Source organism: Phaenicophaeus curvirostris, chromosome 7 (assembly GCF_032191515.1).
Source record: "Phaenicophaeus curvirostris isolate KB17595 chromosome 7, BPBGC_Pcur_1.0, whole genome shotgun sequence".
Lineage (NCBI taxonomy): Eukaryota > Metazoa > Chordata > Aves > Cuculiformes > Cuculidae > Phaenicophaeus > Phaenicophaeus curvirostris.
This window is the reverse complement of record NC_091398.1, coordinates 15,935,682-15,955,125: the sequence shown is the minus strand read 5'-3', so window position 1 is coordinate 15,955,125 and position 19,444 is coordinate 15,935,682. Positions and strand designations below refer to the sequence as shown.

Genomic DNA, 19,444 nt, shown 5'->3' with positions numbered 1-19,444 from the left:
TAGAGCTGGCTGAAGCAGAACATAGAGTTTGCAGTTGGTAGGACCTACATAAAACACCTCAATACTACATGAGTGAGGAAAACAAAAATGACCAATAGTGACTGCAGCAAACTGTTAATGTTTGCAAGATAAGATTTCAACAGTGATCCAAACTGAAAAGCTTGCTCTGACATCACACTGACATAAATCAGGAAGAATTCAACCGCAGCAAACACCAGCTGTAAAGAAAGCTATAAAGCAGAAGTGGCTGACTGTGGTTCTCAGGGAACTGAAGTCATGAGTGGTTCAGGTGAGATGCCATATCCCGGGCACATCAAAGGGCCCGTAAAAAAAAGCTGTGTTGGCACAGGGCTTGATGGGAAATATGGAACCTCGCCAGCATGGCAATAAACCAGCAGCAAGTCATCACCTTGTGTGTAGCCGAACATCCCGTCTGCATGATGCACTGGAACAATGTGCCCCCTTCCTGCTGAGGAAGGGAAGTTGCTGCTTGCCGCAGTTGTTCCTTCCCTGTGACCCAGGATTCAAGCTCCCTTGTGGCTTAACTCTTGAAACCCCCCCTGCTCCGCCAGGGGAGGTTTAGGCTGGACATTAGGAAAAAATTTTTCACAGAAAGGGTCATTGGGCACTGGCACAGGCTGCCCAGGGAGGTGGTTGAGTCACCTTCCCTGGAGGTGTTTAAGGCACGGGTGGACGAGGTGCTAAGGGGCATGGTTTAGTGTTTGATAGGAATGGTTGGACTCGATGATCCAGTGGGTCTCTTCCAACCTGGTTATTCTATGATTCTATGAAATGCATTCTTTATGTGCTAGGTAAGTTTATTGATATGTGACAAGTAGGATCAGTAAGGTTAGGCACCTTTTTCAATTGCATGATAGGTTGGAGGAAGAGCAGAAGTATGGTAGTTTTACACAGTTAAGTGCTTAACACCGGCATTATTAAATTAAGTTAGAAGGATACTACATGATCAAGAAAGTTCAGAGTACATTATGCACAAATTATTGTTAAATTCATAACATTTCCATGAAATAATGCTACATAACAGAAAGATAACAAAGATTCCAGTAATATGTATTTTCACAAACAACAATTTAGACATTTAGTTGATTTTACTGAAACGGATAAAATCTCTTCCTAGAGCTAATATATATTGCATATACAACACAGTGACAGTGTCAAGTCTGGATAGCCTGAAAGGACCCAGAAACCAATCCCCACACTACATAAAACTACTTTCTTGACACAGTCATGGAGTAATTATCTAAAGGAAAAATTATCAGATAGCCATCATCGGTTATTTTGCATCAATTCAGTTACACCTTGCCCCATTCTTAATTTCTACTCCTTTAAGAAGTAGAGAGAAAAACATCTTCACTAGATCAAAGACTAGGTTTTGCCAGGATCTTCAAGGATCTGAAGATCTTTCTTCAACAACATGCAGTGTTCAGACAGCTGTCATATTTTTAAAGACTTCCATGTAGTCATGATCTTACTTATTCTTGCCTGGCAAAATTCGTATTTCTCTTCATGTAGTTTTCCTGCTCTGGGTTTCAGCATTACAAAATAATTTGCTGGTTTTTGAAGTGTGTTTACTCACTCTCTATACAGAAAGCTGAAAAACACAAAGAAACTTCCCTTTCCTTTCTGTTTCATGCTATGTGCATAGGACTGCTATATTTCTGCTGTTCAGCAGGGTTACCTGTACGTCTGGGTAAAAATCCAGATAACTTCTGAAAGTTTCAAGAAAGGAAAAAAAAGTCTCCAAACTCTCAGTGAGAGCAATACCAAATATGTTTTCCCATTGAATTCCCCAGCCTTTCATCTAGCAGCTTTATCAGTCCTGAAACTAGAATGCATCTTAAAAGTAAATTCTTCTGGGCCCAGTCCAATGCACATTGTTGTTCATAGGACTTCCATTCAAACATGGCACTGTAAAAACTACTGTTTGGGGGAGCTGAAATTCATGCAGTGTAATAACTCTGGCTGCAGGTATTTTGAGCTGCTAAAAAACAACGATGGGGAAGAAAATACTAGTATAAAATGGTAATGGAACTTCACTTTAATTGCATTATTTTTCATCTACCGAAGAGCCTTTTTTGACCATTTTCTCCTTCAACACAGCAACAATCCACTAACATTTTCCTTATAATAGTCACTAATCATGTCTAATCATCGAATAAGTATTCACACAAATTCTTCAAGAAAGGGCATTTCAGAAAGATACACTAGATAAAGTTGACTGTCTGAAGGCTGGGCCCCACCAAGATTATTCTGGTATTGTTCAGTGGAAAAATCACATGTATAAAATACATCAGCATGTAACTTCTTGCAGGTTACAATATTAGAGCATGTTTGGAACAATATTAGTTAACTGTAGGATATAGCCAGACCTGATACACAGAATGCATTGAAGAGGTGCATTTTTTTAGAATGTCGAAGTCTTTTGCTTCCAATTATTATTGCAGTTTTTAGAAGTCCTTTACAGATAATCTTCATCATATTTCTTACTTCAGACTAATCATTTCAGCAGCATTAGAATGGTCAAAATCTATTTAAATGATCCCCAGAGATATCTTATTTAATTTGCCAACACTTGATGAAACTCAAGCAGAAAACTCCTTAATTGTTTTTCAATTTATTTTCCAACTATTATTTGCCCATTGCAATCAATGACCACTGTTTTTTCTATGTGATGCAAGCTATTTTTATTTCATCTTATCTCCCATACATATTTTCATGTGAAACCAGACTTTTTGGACCAAAAGCATGTAATACTTTGCCACCCACAAAACTCATTTACCAACCAACTGTACCATTTGGGCTTTCAACTTTTTCATCTATTTGCCAGTTCACCCAAATTTTGAATTTTGGTCCTTAATTCTGGCAATGAAGTGCGACATTTAGAGCTTTAATCCATTAAATGTCACAATCTCTGTTCTGCTTCCATAAGAAAGCGAAAGTCAGAGGTTTTCTCTTGTTCATGAGTAACAAGAGAACAAGTGGAAAGCTAAGCTTCATGTGTCCATGTACTGGCTTGAAATCTAAAAATCTAAAGCAGGGCTTATGACAAGAACGTTATTTTACTTTGCAGTACAGTACCTTGTACCAGTTCATTGTTTAGGAAATGTGTAATTAAATCACTAACCAAGGCATGAAGAGGAAACTGTTTAGAGTAGAAAAACAGTGTATCTGGTGCAACTAATAGCAAGAGTTTTATTTAAGTATTTATATGATTAGTGGATTAAATTCAGTCCATAAAGTCTGCATACAGGCTAAGCATTTAAACTCTATGCATAAGAAACCAGAAGAGATAATGTAAAATCCATCTATGCCATCATTGTAACCTTAGCAGAGAAGAGGATCTTCCAAATCCTCCAAGGCACTCTACTAGATAGAACAGCTGTCACAGCCTTTTCATGATAATGAGAGGGAAACATCTCCCAGCATCCCTTTTACCAGCTTCCAGTCTATATGAAGGCTTTCCAAATCTGGCTCTCTATATTGAGCCAATAAAATTGCCCAGGCATCTAACGTCTTGTACTGTCATCAGACACAGGTTAAATGCTGTAAGAGATGCTGTGATGGCCCACCATTCACTAGCTAATCTTGTTACCAGTATGTCACGTTTAATATAGAACGCTATCTACTAAAATTCTGCTTATGTAATGGTTTAAGAGCTAAACTATAGTTGTCCACATTCACTATACAAGTATTCATATGCCTCAACACACTTCATCCTGTCATGGATCAGGCTGAATGCTTTTTATCCCCACTGCTCCACCAGGTTTGCATTAAGCTTATTGTACTCTGCATACATAAACATGTAGGACAGCCTCATTTTATTCCTTTGTGTTGACATTCATAATACTCACTCTAAAACTTAGCCTAATGACTTCTCCAAGCTTGAAAAACCAGACGGTACTGAAGATAATTGTGACTCATTCAGAACAGAGATAGAAAAGTTGGCAAATGTTACTGGATCTGTTGTAGTACACTCAGCAAAGCTCTGAAAAAAGTTGTGCAGCACTTTCAGTTCCCTTTTTACCTCTCACAAGCAAGAATATTTATAAAATCGTTTTATTCTCTTTCTTTCCCTGTTTACATGCACACACAAACTGAGCAAAGACTTACATCAATGCTGTCACAGAGGAGATTAATATTCCTGCAAAGACTTTCCTGCTCAGATTGGTGCACAGGAACTTGGCTTAAGAAGCTTCCCAGTTCTCTACTTTTGCTTTTATATTTTACCACATCTTAAAAGTCTTAGCAAAGCTCAAAGCAAATAAGTAGAAACACCAAAAAATACAAAATGTTTGATTCTATCTGATATTACTATTATTATTTATACCCAGCATCTTCAGCAAAGGGGAAGAGGGAGATGAGAAGGAGAGGAAAGGAGGGGAAATGAGGAGAAAGAAATTCCTTTGGGATACATGATGCTAAATTAGCACTGAGATACACAAGTTAAAACATGGCATTCTTTGGTTGTGAGCCAGTGCAGTATTATTATTGGCCACGATGCATGGAATTTCAGTCTCTGTAAGAAAACACTGTCATTGATGCATCATGTGTTTTCTAAATGTAAAAATATAATGGCAACTATATACTGGACAATGGAGCAACTACCGAATAAGGATACTAGTTTTCTTTAAGGGGGAAAAGTGTAATAAAATGCCCCTTAGTACACATGTACAAAATAATAGCAAGTGAAAAATAATGGCTGAACTCTTTAAAGATAATGATTAAAATGTATGTCAGTATAAATATTTAGCAGAATAATTTAAACTAGTAATAAATAGCTTAGAACTCCAAAATAATCCAGAAAGGAAAACATGAGTAACCATGAGTAACCAATTAAGAATAATTATTGCACAATGGCAACAGCATGACCAAAACTATTTCCCTGCTAAACTACAGTTACCCATGGAAAATATATGGGTATTTAACAGGACATAGACTATGCTTAAAGCAATCAGAAGAGACATGGTAGGGAGTGGTTGTTCACTCCTTGAACTACATTTGATGAAGAAAGTTCTGATTACTTACAAAACCTATAAAATTTGACTTTAGCAATCTCTATACAATAGCAGTTCTCACCTGAAAGAGTGGAATAAAGAGGCAAGAATCTATCATAAGTACCTCTTCACTACATAGTATTGTTTCTTAACTCACATTCAAATCCAGTTTTAAATTTCTGTGTAGGTGGAAGAGTATGAACTTGAAACAAAATTTAACAACCATCAGTCTTACATAATACAGAAAACACCACAAGACAATAGGAAAAACTGTAGGCCTATTCTAATTAATGGTTTGCAAAAAATAAATATTGCTTTTAAAAGGTTTTTTCAGGCAATTCTTCCTCTGATACAATAGGTTTATTTTTTTGCATTTTAGATTTTGAAAGTTTTTTGCATTGCCTTTCATCATGGACACCAAGGTCAGCTATTTCTTAGCTTTCTAGATTTTCATTTTCATTAGTTAAAATACTCTGGTCTATGCGTAGTTATTGACATTTTCTGGCTTTGATCATTAGATTCCTGGCACCCAGTTTGAGAGACATGAAAACTATCTGGAAGTACACGTACATGCATTTTCCATGGGGATCAGCAGTATCTGGGACTTGTTGCAGTGTCTTTTCTATCAACTGTGTGTTCTTTGATCATATTGCCATTATCCAATGGTTAGATATAAAAGAAGCTGCAACATCGAAAACTCTACAGGTGATTATATATCATCTCACAAAACTGCTTCTTTGAAATAGCAATATTAATAATCCCCAAACTTTGCTTTCTGACTGAAAAAATTGCTTTTAAATAACAGCTTCCTCATAGATGTCTTGAAATCTCACATTCATCATTTTAAAATCTTACAAATAGTGATAAATTAAATTCTGAGTTCAGCTCTATCCTCAGAAATGTAACATGGCCATAGACAAAAAATGCCTTGTGCATGACTATGAAATCTATTATTCTAACACAATAACATTTTGATCATCCTTATCTTTCTATTACAGAGACACTCACAAAATGTAACGCATACAGCAAAGATCTGAATTTTTTTCTTCCTATCTAGATTCTATTATGGCCTTTGCAAGACACTGGTTTTCAAAGACAAGTAGACTACACAGACTCGTATCTTCTATTCTACATATAAACTGCGTACATTATTTTCCTCCTTATACCAGCTCACCATTTCCCCAGCATCACACACACTTCTTCTCAAGTCTCCATTTACTGTGATGATATCCTTGCATGTGTGCCAAGTTTATGTGTACCTGTGAGAGAAGACTAGTAGGACGTTTATCTGTTCTAGTAAAACTTTAAGGAGACCCTAAAGAAAACTCACCCTGTTTTTTGGTAATAGCATTTCCACAGAGGAAAAACAACAAGCAAAGGAGAAATGTAGACCTTTTGTATATTAATTTTTTTTCTCTCTCTCCCCCCAGAAAAGTTAATTCTTAATATAAATAAAATACGTAAAACAAGGCTCTCCTTCTATTTGTAGTCTAGATATGACAGAACTCTGGAACATATTTCAAGTAGATCAGCTCATTTGAATTAAAAACTGTGTGCAAAATCAGTGAAGAATCTTTCAGCCTCTTGCTAAAGAAAGTGAGTGCACTTATAGAAGTGTGGGAAATACAGTATATTTCCCACTCAAATCACTGGTAATGAGTTCACTAGCGTGGTTGAGTTCAGGACCTGTTACTTGTTTCAATACATTTTGACAGTTAATCTACAGGGATTTTGTCAGAACATCAATTATTTAGTCAACTTTTTTTTTTTAAATAAAAACAGCACTCAAAAGCAGTTCAGTGCTCACACTTTTTATCAACGGTCAAAAGTTTGCCAGGAATATAAAATAAAAAGACTAGAGACTGTGAAACACACTAAACGTTATAGTTTATAAACAAGGAGTGAGTCATAGTTTCCTGCAAGCTCTCTGCCTAGATTTTTTTCTCTTCCTCTTCTTCATGGAAATACATCTTTCTTCATTTATGCATTTGAAATCTCATTTCAGAAAAATTAATTTCAAAACTGTACTAGAAGCGCAAACTGAAAAAAAATTGAATATGCATTCATTTCATACCATAATCTGCCTGAATTCTAGTAGACTAATTTTGCTAGTTAAATTCTGTGAGATGCTTGAATGTGGGTACAACATAATTGGCTTTATTACTCATGCTATTATTTTACATATAAATTTAGCCTACATGTAATGGGCTTTGGTCCTGGCCCGAGGGAATGCGCCACTTTGCTTATCCACTAAAAAGACAAAGAAAACACCAAAGCACTTTAAATTCCTTACCTACAGGCTGCAGGTGTACTTGGACCTAAAAATGAGTTGACATTTTTCATGCTACAGTCTTAAAATTGAACTAAAAGCAACAAAGAATAGAATTTTTATCAGAATCTCTGTGTTGGTGTCTTTCATGGAACTATTAAACTTCTCATGAGTCACTACTGAATGATAAATTAAAACACAATATTCTGTGAGAAAAAATGTTTTCCAGTATCTGAAAACATCTTGACAGCAGTTAAAAATTAATTTTAATAAGATGTAGATTAAAATTGACCACTGTATAATATTTTATATTGCTTGAACTGAACACCAAGTGCATTTTCCCTCCTTCCAGAAGGCGTCAATTCTAAAGCTCTTATTAGAATTTCACCACTCAGTTCCACTCATCCACTAACAGAAGGATGAACAGTTTTGTTTCACACTCATTCCATCTCACCTTTTTTTTCTGGAGCCTGTCGAAAAACATGCTGAGTTGTGTTATTTGTTATGATTCTAGACTGTTATATAGGTACAGTCTGACTAGAATCAGAACTAGCAATTTGAACTAACTCACAGAAACACAATTCAGATAAGCAGCAACATTCTTTGTGTAGTACCAGGAGCTTCATAGTTCCCCCCTCTGTGAGCACACTGAAATACTGTGCACTTTCATAATCTGGTTTTTACAAATTCACATTACAAAAGCAAAAGTTGCCTTTGCATTGTGCAATACAGCAATCCTTTTGATATCTATTTCTTCTTTGACAAGTATATTTCGCACCAGTATGTTTTCTTGCTCCTACCTATTAAACATTTGACACTACAGATTAATTTCTGGTGTCATTTTTATTAGTAATAAAATCAGCTCTCTGTTAGTGTTTAATATATATATATTTTCCCCTTTAATATAAAATACACATTCTCAACAGCTTTTAAATATGACTTCAATGAGCGCAGTAAGACTCTTTTGTTATACAGATTATTGTCAAGCAGTAAAGCATAATGAGATTAATTTGAAATTAATGATATAAATAGCCAAGTAGTAGATTTTTAATTATCTTCTTGCAGAATTTATAATTAAGTAGGGAGATCTGTATATCCATTAATGCTACTCTGCTACCATCCTGACAAGACAAGCTAGAACTGGAATTAACATGTCCCAGATAACTAGCCAATCTAGTCAAACTATGCATAACAGATGGCACCACGTGTACCACAAACCAGTGTTTTAGTTGAAGCCCAGTAGGTGTGCCATGGAGAATGCCAAGCATTTAGTGGCTCTGCTATTATCAGACTTCTATTTTGTCTGCTACTCTAGGATTTTGAATATTCAGACCAGACCACCTGGTAGAAGAATTAAATCCATGCATATAGAATAAAGAAACATAAGAAGTACATGATCATGTAACTAGTCCCAACCAGCCAATCTAGCTGCAGCTGAGCGCACTTAACACCAATTCATTACAATTAATTTGCACAGTTAAATAAAACTCTATTCATTTAATATTGCCCACCATAAGTTGTAGTAGTCTCATCTTGGACATTTTGAAAAACACTGAGACTCTCGTTCACTTCAGGAAGAAATTGTTATACCTTCAGTCCTACTGATGTCAGTAGCATTCATTACATGATTAAACTCACTGTCAGCGTTGTCTTTTGAAAAGCAGATGGAGCAATGTTCATTAAACATACTGCATGAGATAAATCATACTCCCAACAAAAAGACTTATCCAGTTAGAATAGGCCCTAACTAACCAGGAAATCTGGAGTGGAAAATAAAAAAATGAAATTTGAGATAGTCTTAGGAAGGAACAATTTCTATTCCTTTAAAAGAAACAGCTTTTAGTGGATCTTGAATGAAATCTATGGGAAAGCACATTCTCCACTGAACTTTAATCTTTTTCCCCCCACAACAACCCTGAACTTGGGTAACATCTGTCAGATGTCCTTCCTGAAATATTAGTGAAGCTCACTGCCATTTTTCAAGTGAGGAATTACACATTTTTACACACAAACAATATGAGCCATGAAGATGATAATCATGTCTCCTCATAGCCAGTTCGCAGCACTAGTACAGCTCAGAAAGAGGAAGATTAGAAAGAACAGCTACTAGTATTACCACACAGCCCCAGGCAGGGTGCTTGACACGGTGTCTTCTTCAGGCCTTCCACAGAAATTACCAGGCATGGGTCAAACCAACCGTTTAGTAGCCAATGGTCACCTGCCAAAGCTGTGCCTTGCTGCAGAGCTTGCACCCTTTTCTCTGATGCTGCTATTCCAATTCCTGAGATTCACTGCTTGAACTTCTTGCGTTCGGGTCTCATGTTCAGAATAAGACAACTGCTCCTACTTTTCAGTTTTATTTGAAGTAACCCACAATATTTATTGCATGGCCACCATAGAAACCTAAAGATTTTAAATTCAGTCACATAGAATGATTCTGATTTGGTATAGTGGATGACTTCACTCCACAGATACATATAATCAGGAAAGTATTTAACAATGGTTATGCATTTAATAGCAGGTAAAATGAAATGAGCGTGTTATAATTAATGACTATATGACAGGTGCTAAAATATAATTGTTCATTTAACAACCTTTCTTACAGAGCATTTGAGACAATTATGAATGTGGCTTTCTCCCTGACTCTATATGAGCAAGCACCTGTGCCCATAACTTCTGTCAGTAAAGTGTCAATTACAGCTAAGAATTTTTCTCACCTGGATCAATGCAATTCTATTTAATTATCCTTTTATTCAGATTAGTTATATGAATTCTTCCATTATCCTCACTGACACTCTTTCAGTGATATTGTAGGGACCAGCTCAAAAACCACAAGAAAAACAATTCACAAAAACATATAGCCTAAGAAAAACATTATGGGCTACTCAAGTCAGTGATGCTAAAGCTGTTTTCATGTGATCAGTTTTAGAAAAGAAATACAGGCAAGACCATGGAAATGACAGGGATATATCTACATAAAACCAAGTTGTTTTCTATTTCTGATTACGTTTGTCTTTCACGTTCTTGTGCAAACCACTGCTTATGTGATTTGAATTTCTCTAGTTTGGGGAATCATATCTTCGAGGAGGAGTTCAGGTGGAGTACAAACAGCAACTGTGCTGTGTGGAAGCTCATGTTACAAAGTCACGGGGAGATAATGATTGGGGATAATGATGAATTAAGACTTTCAGGTGGCTCAAGGTATCAAAAGCAAGAAACATGACTGCAAGAAGGGAGCAATTAAAAATCCCAGAGAGCTGAGGTTTTTGAAACACAAGGAATAATTGCAGATTTAAAGAGTGCTTCATCGGACTCTTCCAGCATTGGCTGCCAGCAGTGAGACAACAAGCCAGAAAGTAGGTTTGGTTCTTAGCATAACTGGTTCTGACACACTTCAAATGTCAGTATCTTCCTGTTAGATCAGACAAGGAGACTAGTAGACTATACAAAATAGTATTGCAGATTCTGAAGAAAATTGCATTCCACCTAAAAGTGAAAATTTTAAAACTGCAAACATATTCTTGAAAAGAGTAAAAAGTAGGAGACCTAATCACTCATTAACACATACATTTAGTCTGACTCTTTAAAAGCAAAACCAAAACCAAACAAATTATGATAATGAACTGGGACAAATACCTCAGAACGATACTACTGAAAGACTGTATTGGCTCTTGACCAGTTAGATTCACAAAGAAAGAACATTTTGCACTTCAGGTTGACATTGCAAACACTAAAAACATCATGGATTTGAAGAGCTCAAAAATCAGATACATAAGGAGCATTTTGCAACCAACAGAAACAATACAAGCCAAGACAATGACCAGTGTTTGGGAAGAGATGCATAAACTGCACAAATTAGATCACTGTGACAGTGTTCACAAGTGCTAGCAGAGATTGTCTCTCCCAGAATGATATTTTACCTGTTTCGTAACACCAGGAGACTGCTGACTTTTGCTCAAATTTGTGATTAACTGCTGGATCGTCTTCTGTGGTGTTGCAATGTAGATAGTTTTTCCCCATCCTGTGTTTGTACAGCTGAGTACTGTTGCCTAAATATGGCAAAAGTCTGTTGATTGCACTGTATTTTTGGTTCACAAATATAATTTTGAATTCTAATTTTGCCCTCACTGTATTTGCAGCTCTTGCTATAAGTTAATAATACTCCAAGCTATAAAACAAAAACGTACCTGTGTCAGAGCATTTCAAATACAGTGGATACAAACCTTTGATAACTCTTTGCCAAATGTAGTTTCCAACCCATGTATGATTCTTAGAAAGCTCCTTCAAGCCCTAAAAGCAATTATATAAATATATTTCTCCAGGAACTGTAGAACAAAAGAGGTGATGAAGCAAGTCACTCTATTAATTTATAGTGACAACTTCAGAGGAAAAATTATGTCTAAAAGGCAAAGCCACCATACAGCAAACAGATCAAACTCACACTCTAATTTCAGCCAAATGGTATCAAAACTACACCTTCAAATCTGCAGGAGACTATCCTTCTATTTGTAACTGTAGTAAACAATGACCCTTCCTCAGACTCTGTCTAAACTGATTTTGACAAGTTAAATGTAAATTGGATAAAAAACAATTTCACCAACTGTACGAAACCGCCTTGGAAAATACATGTATCATGAGTGGTAACTACATTATCCTCACTGCCTCACTGATTTTTTTAGATTATGTTGTTGAAGTGACATCTGAATGCATAGGAGACAACTTCAATTCCAACCTGCAGCTTGATACTGCTAATACTCCACAAAGCCTTGTATGCTTGTGCCATATAGATGGTGGAAGCCAATCGCTTCACAGAATGTTCTTTGTTAAGTGAAGTCAGTGGCATTTAGAATAGATTAATGGGCAAAATAACCTGGTTATTTTTCCTTCCTGTACAAATGTAAACAGTGTGGACTGATAGATAAGACTCTGGGCTAGGACCTAACAGCCCTGAGCTTTTGACTAGGCCATTGACTGATCTTGCACAGGTCACTTTCAACTCAGACTGCCCAAGTTTTAACACTGAGAGCTTATGAAATTTCACCCCTTCAAAAGGTGTTTTTTATTTTTACGTACTAAAATTCTTCATATGAACTAGGTAGTCTTTCTTCCTTTGTTTCTTCTTCTGTATCAAGTAAATTTTCATTTCAGTGACCTTGTAGCAGTAGGGTTTTTTCAAACCCCTTTCCTATACAGTAGTATCTAATTATGTCTTTCATCCTTCTTATTGACCAGGTGCCCTCATTTCATACAGATCTTGTCAATTTGTAGATATGCAACTCATCGTTTTTTACTAGCAATTGCCACAAGTTCAGTATGTCCTTTGGTACAATCTTTAAGGAATTGCTTTAAAGTGACAAAAGTCAAATATCAACTTGTTCTCACAGTTTCTGCTTTGTTCCAAAACCCCACTTACTATTTGGAATACTGCAGCAATTTCCTGCTTGTTTTTTGATCCAAGAACATCATGAGCTATGCAGGTGGTTTCTGTCACACAGTCATTCATATTTTTGACAGATTTTGAGTCTGCATAATATTCCCTGATAAATTTCTTAATGTGATCTCTGCCAGGAAAGGAAAACTTCTGTTCTGCCAGCTTGCTGACAAACCCTATCTATGATATCAGACTTTTGCTCAGTCAGTAATGCAAATAAAACTTCAAATCACAGTGACAAATACTGAAGAACCTTGTAGAGGAAGGCCTACACTTGACCAAGCTGACTCACTAAATCACAAGGGTACCCATAATTCATTGCATAAACATAAGTGCTTTCAACTAAAAAAAAATATCTTTAGTCGAGTTCAGTAATCCTACCTACCCTCTTCCCATTAGCACAACGCAATCTTTCAACTTAAGCAACATTAGAAGGCAAAACCAGTGTCCGTCAATAACTCCTCTTAAACTGAAGATACAAAACCAAAGAGGATTATGCTGTTTCAGCTTCTTAATGGACTCTTCACTAACATCTTTGACTTGGGGTAGGAGTAAGTAGGACTAGTATTGAAATTTCACAAGTCAGCCTCATACAAGTTGCCTGGAGAAGAGGTCAAAGACATAACTATTCTGGACTCTAAAAAAAACCTATGGAAACACAGGTGGTGGTCAGTGCCCTTTCCAGCCATCTAATTACTCTAATGGAGAATAAAATTAAATCTATTTTCATCTGCAGCACTCTTTCATACTACGAAATTCTAAAAAGCTAATCCATGTAATATTCTAAACTGAATATCACAATGCAAAAAATACCCCTTTTTTTCCTGATACAAAAGTTCTGATATGTTTACGCTTTGCACAGTCCTCTTAGACAGACAGTATACTCACTTAAGCTGAAACCTACTTTGAAATGCTCTTTTGTTCTATCATAATTAATCAGCAGCTAGGCACAGTGACTGAAGGAATTTATAAGATAATGTGAGTTAAGGCCACTCCCACACACATCACTTCTAGGGAGTTTTAGGTCTTCTCCAACCCTTAGTAGTTCCATTGAAGTCTCTCCCTCCTCCCCTTCTTCCACTCTTAAAATTCTTCTGTTACAGACTATTAGATTCCACCATTTTTAGTAGCATCCCATCATGAGATGTGTTTTGAGAAGGCTTTGATTCTAGTATACATCAACATAAGGTCACAGAAGAGACATTCAGCTAGAGTTGAACGCCAAAGAGTCAAGGAAATACAAGCAGCTCTTTGCATGTAACCTCTCTGGTTACATGAACAGAGCTCAGGTGACGTACAAAAATAAATGCTGAAATACTAAATAACAATATTTACGTATTAATTAAAGATTTTTCATTAACATAGAAGTCATTCATAACAACTTGGAAATATTGTCATGCAATGTAAGATTTTTAAACAATGTGTTTTAAACACGGATTTGCTGTGATAGTACACAAAATTCCCAGTGGTAGGAAAAGACATCATTGTACCAGTTGCTATACAAACAGAAAAGAAAGCTGACTGCTATCCCAAAGATCTCATAACATAAGTCATTCAAGAAATTAACACATTGATGTTACCAAGTCTGAACTTTTTTTATCTTGCAAGAATAACTCACATGAATGAATATGCATCCCACAGTAGTTTACTTATAGGCAGAATCAATTATGTTTTAAATCATTTCTATGAGGTTCAAAATACAGAGAAACTACAACTATGCCTCATTAAAATAAGATTCCTTGGTTGCTTATAGATAATTGCCAAGGAGCATCTATAGGAGTGAAGCTACAAGTTATTTGCTTAAAACGGGATAAATAAATACACAAACTGAATACTAAACTGAAGTATTGGATATCCAATGTCTCAGTTTAAACACTGAATAAACGCCCAGCTAAGAGGTGGAATTGGTTCCACATTTCAGAAGCCAGCTTCCAACAATGACACAAACAACTGAATCAGCTAAAATAGGTTTTTATGTATAGCTGTTATCCTAATCTCAGCATATAGCATTTTTACACATGACACATTTCTTGCAGGTCGTTCTAAGGAAAGCAGCTTTGAGAGTCCTGGAGATCAGTATTGTGCCCTGTTTAAAGTACACATCCCTTGTGCTTCTAATTTTTTTTCAGTTGATTCAGTCAAAATGACAACTTTCTGAACTTAAAGTAATGTTAAGTACATCTTTAAAGGATGCAAATAGGTAATGAATGGTGGTTGCAGTGATTACACTTGCCAGGAAGTGATGAATCATTTCATACACTCTTGCTGGTCTTAGTTAAAGCTAAGAACTTATCCTTTCTTCCATTTTAAGCTGCAGCATGTTTTTCCAGACCAAGGGTTAAAACAAACACAGAAAAATGTAATGAGAAAACAACTGCTCAAAGAAGAGAAAAATAAAGGAAAAAAATCCAGTGACAACAGAAGTCCAAGAATTTCTAGATATGTGGTCTGAGGCTTTACTTACACTGCCAGAGTATTAAGCTTTCCACACTGGAATAGAAAGGAAACATGGAGTAAAGATCCAGAAAAAAACAAGATCTAAGAAGAGTTTTAAACTATGTGACATGACAAAAGCGCTGCAGAAATCCAGTTACATGGAAATAGATCTAAGCAGAGGAGAACGGCTAAGAAGACAGAGAGTCGAGTTTGTTTCTTGTAATACATTGATACATCAGTGAAATAATTAGTGCTATGTCCATTATCTGAGCAGAATCTTGTAATGGTGGAATTTATCAATATCACAAAGTGAGGGAAGACTATCAGAAGTGCCTTGAAGTCCTCTGCTTAGCTTCCATCAAAAGTTAAAGGCTAGGCAATGACATAACTCTAACTACTTCCTAGAAGCCCAGCCTTCGTTTCTCCATTTGATCTGAGATTTAATTGAAAACTAAGATAAAAGTCAGTCACTCTTGAACATAGTTTGTTACGTCCTGCATACAGCTATGGTCTTTACCAAGTAAACTAAGACAACAACATTTAGAAACACTGATTTAGAATAGTTAAACTAAAGCAAAGGAGCATTTTCTCTTTTATTCAATTATGGCATTAACAGGCAAGTAGAATCAGCAGTATCTTTTATAGAGGAATAAGAAAAAAGAAATACTTTCCTCTTCATGCTTTTTCTCAAAGCCTTTGAGCAGTGAGGATTATGTGAATGCTGAGAGATGTCTGGCAAACATTTAGTTTGAACATTTTCACACTCATGTTCTCCACAAGCTACTGAAAAGAAGGCCTGTGAAAGGCTTCAAATTCACAGGCAGCATTGTTTGATTTTTGCATGCATTGATCTGACAAGAAGAGAATAGAAATCTCAAGCATCTGCTCCTGACCCTGACGCAAAGCAACACAAAATAACAATAAAGATCTTTTTTTGAAAAAAAAAAGTCCGTTTCAAGTAACAGTAAATGTTAAATAAAATGAGTAGTGGCAGCCTGTAAGTTCACATAGGAACCGCCTCACAGCTTTCTTGCATTTAAGTTCTGGGGGGGGTTGTGATTATCAGTATCCTGCATTACATTACATTTGTCAGACTTTGACTCCCTGGAAGAAGCACCACTAACAACGCAGCCTAACAGCTGTGCCACCAGCCTGGAGCCTAAAAAGCCCAGAAACATCTAAAAAGTTTTTAGCTGCTGTACTGTAAATAATAAGTGCTTATAAAGATAAAACTTGTACAGGAGGTTAATGATCTTGCTGTTCTGTAACAAGGTGTTTTTCTGTGAGATTCTCCATTAACAATACTTATCTTAAATGTAGAGACTTCATTGCCCTACTTTTGACGCCTCTTTGCTTTCAAATTTTTGTCTAAAGTATCAGTTTTATGCCACTTTTTTATTATTCCCATGTGTTTTCCCGCTGTTTATTATGTGTATAATACTATTTCAATTTGGAAAATTACCAGAAAAAATGCAAAATTAATATAAATAGTACTTTCAAAATTTATAATAACTTTTAAAAACTATGGATAAGTCTGCCTGAGATACATTTTTGACAAGGGTATGCAGTGCTGCTACCTCTAAAGATTACTCTTACATTTTGTTGAGGTAAAGGAAAGTATCCAATTCATCTTTTTCCACTGTTTCAGAGAGCCAAATGGTTTTGGTGACTCACATTGATATTGGTGTATTTACCCTTACGTATCTAAGTGCTCTAAAGCATTCAAGTTCACCTAAGTAACAATGTGAAAAAGTATCAGTCAGATATAAAAGATATTTTGAAGGAAAAATATCACTATTAGTAGCAGAAATTTTCACTCATGTATATATACACGTTTGTTTCACACAGATGACTATGAAAAAAGAGTAAGTATTTATTCTATCTTATCAGCCAAAAGTATAGTTATATAAGAATCGGCAAAAAGAAGAGAATAACTTTCTGTGATACATGAAGGCAGCATGCTTATCATGACATTTACGCCTACTCAGATGTTCATCTGAAAAAGTCATATTGACAGCTTAGTACTTGAAGCCATCATTGTTCGCAGACACATACAATTAGTAGCTAGACAGTAACGAGATGTAAGTCTATGTGAGTATGCAGAGGGTGGAAGGTTGTGGTGCACCCACATATATCCACTATAACAACTCCGTATTGCAAATACTGTCTTTATTAGCAAACCAGGATAAATCAAACTAAAATATCATTTCTGTGAACCCTCTGTAGAGCTAATTTCCAAGTCTGGCCAGAGGCCAGAATCTTGCAGTTGTATGTTGGGCAGAAGAGGGTGAGGAAAGGTTTCAAAACTTTTTCTCCGTATCTATCATCGTCTTTAAATAGTCTTTAAGTACTTCTCCCACATCTTTGCAAGGTGCACTTGGGCAAGTCCCATCACAATAAATCACCTGAAAAAAACAATAATCATATGTCTGGGGCTCTTACTGAGTTAAAAGAAAAGATACATGAACTTCACAGCCTTGGAACAGTTTACAAACTGGTAAAAAGCCTACAGAATTTAACATTTCTTATGGGATGGGAATTCTAGCTTTTAATCAGTTTTACCAGTGACTCTGGATTTCAGAGTAATGAAGACTCATGCAAGCATATATCAGGGGAAACACTGAAAAATCAAAATGTACAGAGGCAAGCAGGAGCGTTCAACACAACTTTGTAGTCAAAAAAAAAAGGTCTCTTGAAATGAAAACCCAACACAAAAATCAACCCTAACATTGCAAATACTGGAATCATCTAGAGTGTATAGCCCTCAGCTATAGCCCCCACTACACATCAGCTCCAACTCATAGTTCTTTACATCCCAGAATCAACAGTAGTCACAGAGAAATACCTCCTAGTGGTAACATGAATGCGTGTAACACTTTCTTTCCAGTTCTTCTTTCTTTCTTATCTAAAATATTAGGCATATTAATAAATTCTGATAATTTGTGTTAAGATATATATTCCACGTTTTTAAGATAAATATTCCAAGTTTTTAAAATATATTTTCCTTTCTCCATTTTTTTGTCTCAACTACTCCTTTTAAATATCTTTTTAATACTTCTGGTTTTGCAAAGAAATAGCAATGAGCCTCCCACCCAAAAAGTGCACATTTCCCAAAGCCCCACTAACATCTGTTTATCTGAAATGTAATTAGGTTTACTTACCAGATTTTACTGTTGAAGCCCCTCAGCACCGCCAGTCTCTTCCTCTGAGAGGTGAAGTGTTAAAAGAATCTCTTGCTAGCAAAACAGAGTGACATGACCAAAATGGAATCAATTGAAACTAAAAATTAAGCCTTTATGGTAGGTCAGGTACCAGTTCTCTCTCTTGCTCTCATAACAACAGGTATTTGCTCAATAGTCCTAGAGACTTTAAAGTTTTTGTGCTAACGGAGCTCAAAGAACTATTTGAGTTCAAGTTGTTTGATTGCCATGTATAAAGGCAGAGTAAGCAATACAGTCACACTGAACCACAGCAGATGGGAAACAATGGAACAATAACCTGATTTATACCAAGTAACTGCAACTAAATGTGAGTTTAGGACTTTGCAACCTAATCATTCTGTAACAAATAGGACAAAAATATCACCCAGCTTTTTTAAGTGGGGAGCAATCTGAGCACATTATCAGAGTACGTCATTTAAAGGCTGACTGATAAAACCTATCACAGGTGGGAAAAAGTTAGTGAAAAGTCAGACTTTGAGTTTAGCTTGAGTGAGAAGTCTCTTAACCACCAAAAGAAGTCTTGCCTGTCACAATACTTGTTAATGCTAATGAACAAATGCTAAGAAATAATTTATTGGTATCGTTTGGTCTGTCTTGCTAGAACAAATCCATTTAGTAAAAGAAACTACAGTCATGTTAGGATTTCATGTTATATTGAAGTGACAACACAGAAGGAATGTAGCATGCATCTTTCAGCAAAAATGGAGGGGGATGACAACTTGCTCCATAAATATTGTTACCATCTACCTTTAGTGTTTGAAAAAAATAGTCTTAATAGGAAGAGAATCAAATAACACTTTTAGAAATAAAAACAAGTGCATAACCTTGAAAGGAAGTGAACAGTTTTGTGAAAGAAAAAAAAAAAAAACAACACTCTTTTTCTCTGCTGCTTTCTCTTTGTGAGTCATACTCTGGGAGTGGTACCAGAATGTCTTGTTGTCCTGTTTCTATGGAAAAAGTCCTTGAGCAAGTTAATTCTTGATTAGGCTAGCATGGCGCCAAGCAAATACAAAACACTGAATCTTCAGTGTTTTCTATTGTTTGATTGCACTAGGGGAGAGAGAGAAGCAAT

General features: G+C 36.1%; 1 protein-coding gene across 5 annotated transcripts in view; it reads right to left on the bottom strand.

Moving 5' to 3' along the window:
- PDE1A (phosphodiesterase 1A) overlaps nucleotides 1-19,444 on the bottom strand; it is a 152,872-nt gene that overhangs the window by 114,976 nt on the left and 18,452 nt on the right. The gene's annotated exons all lie outside the window — the stretch shown is intronic.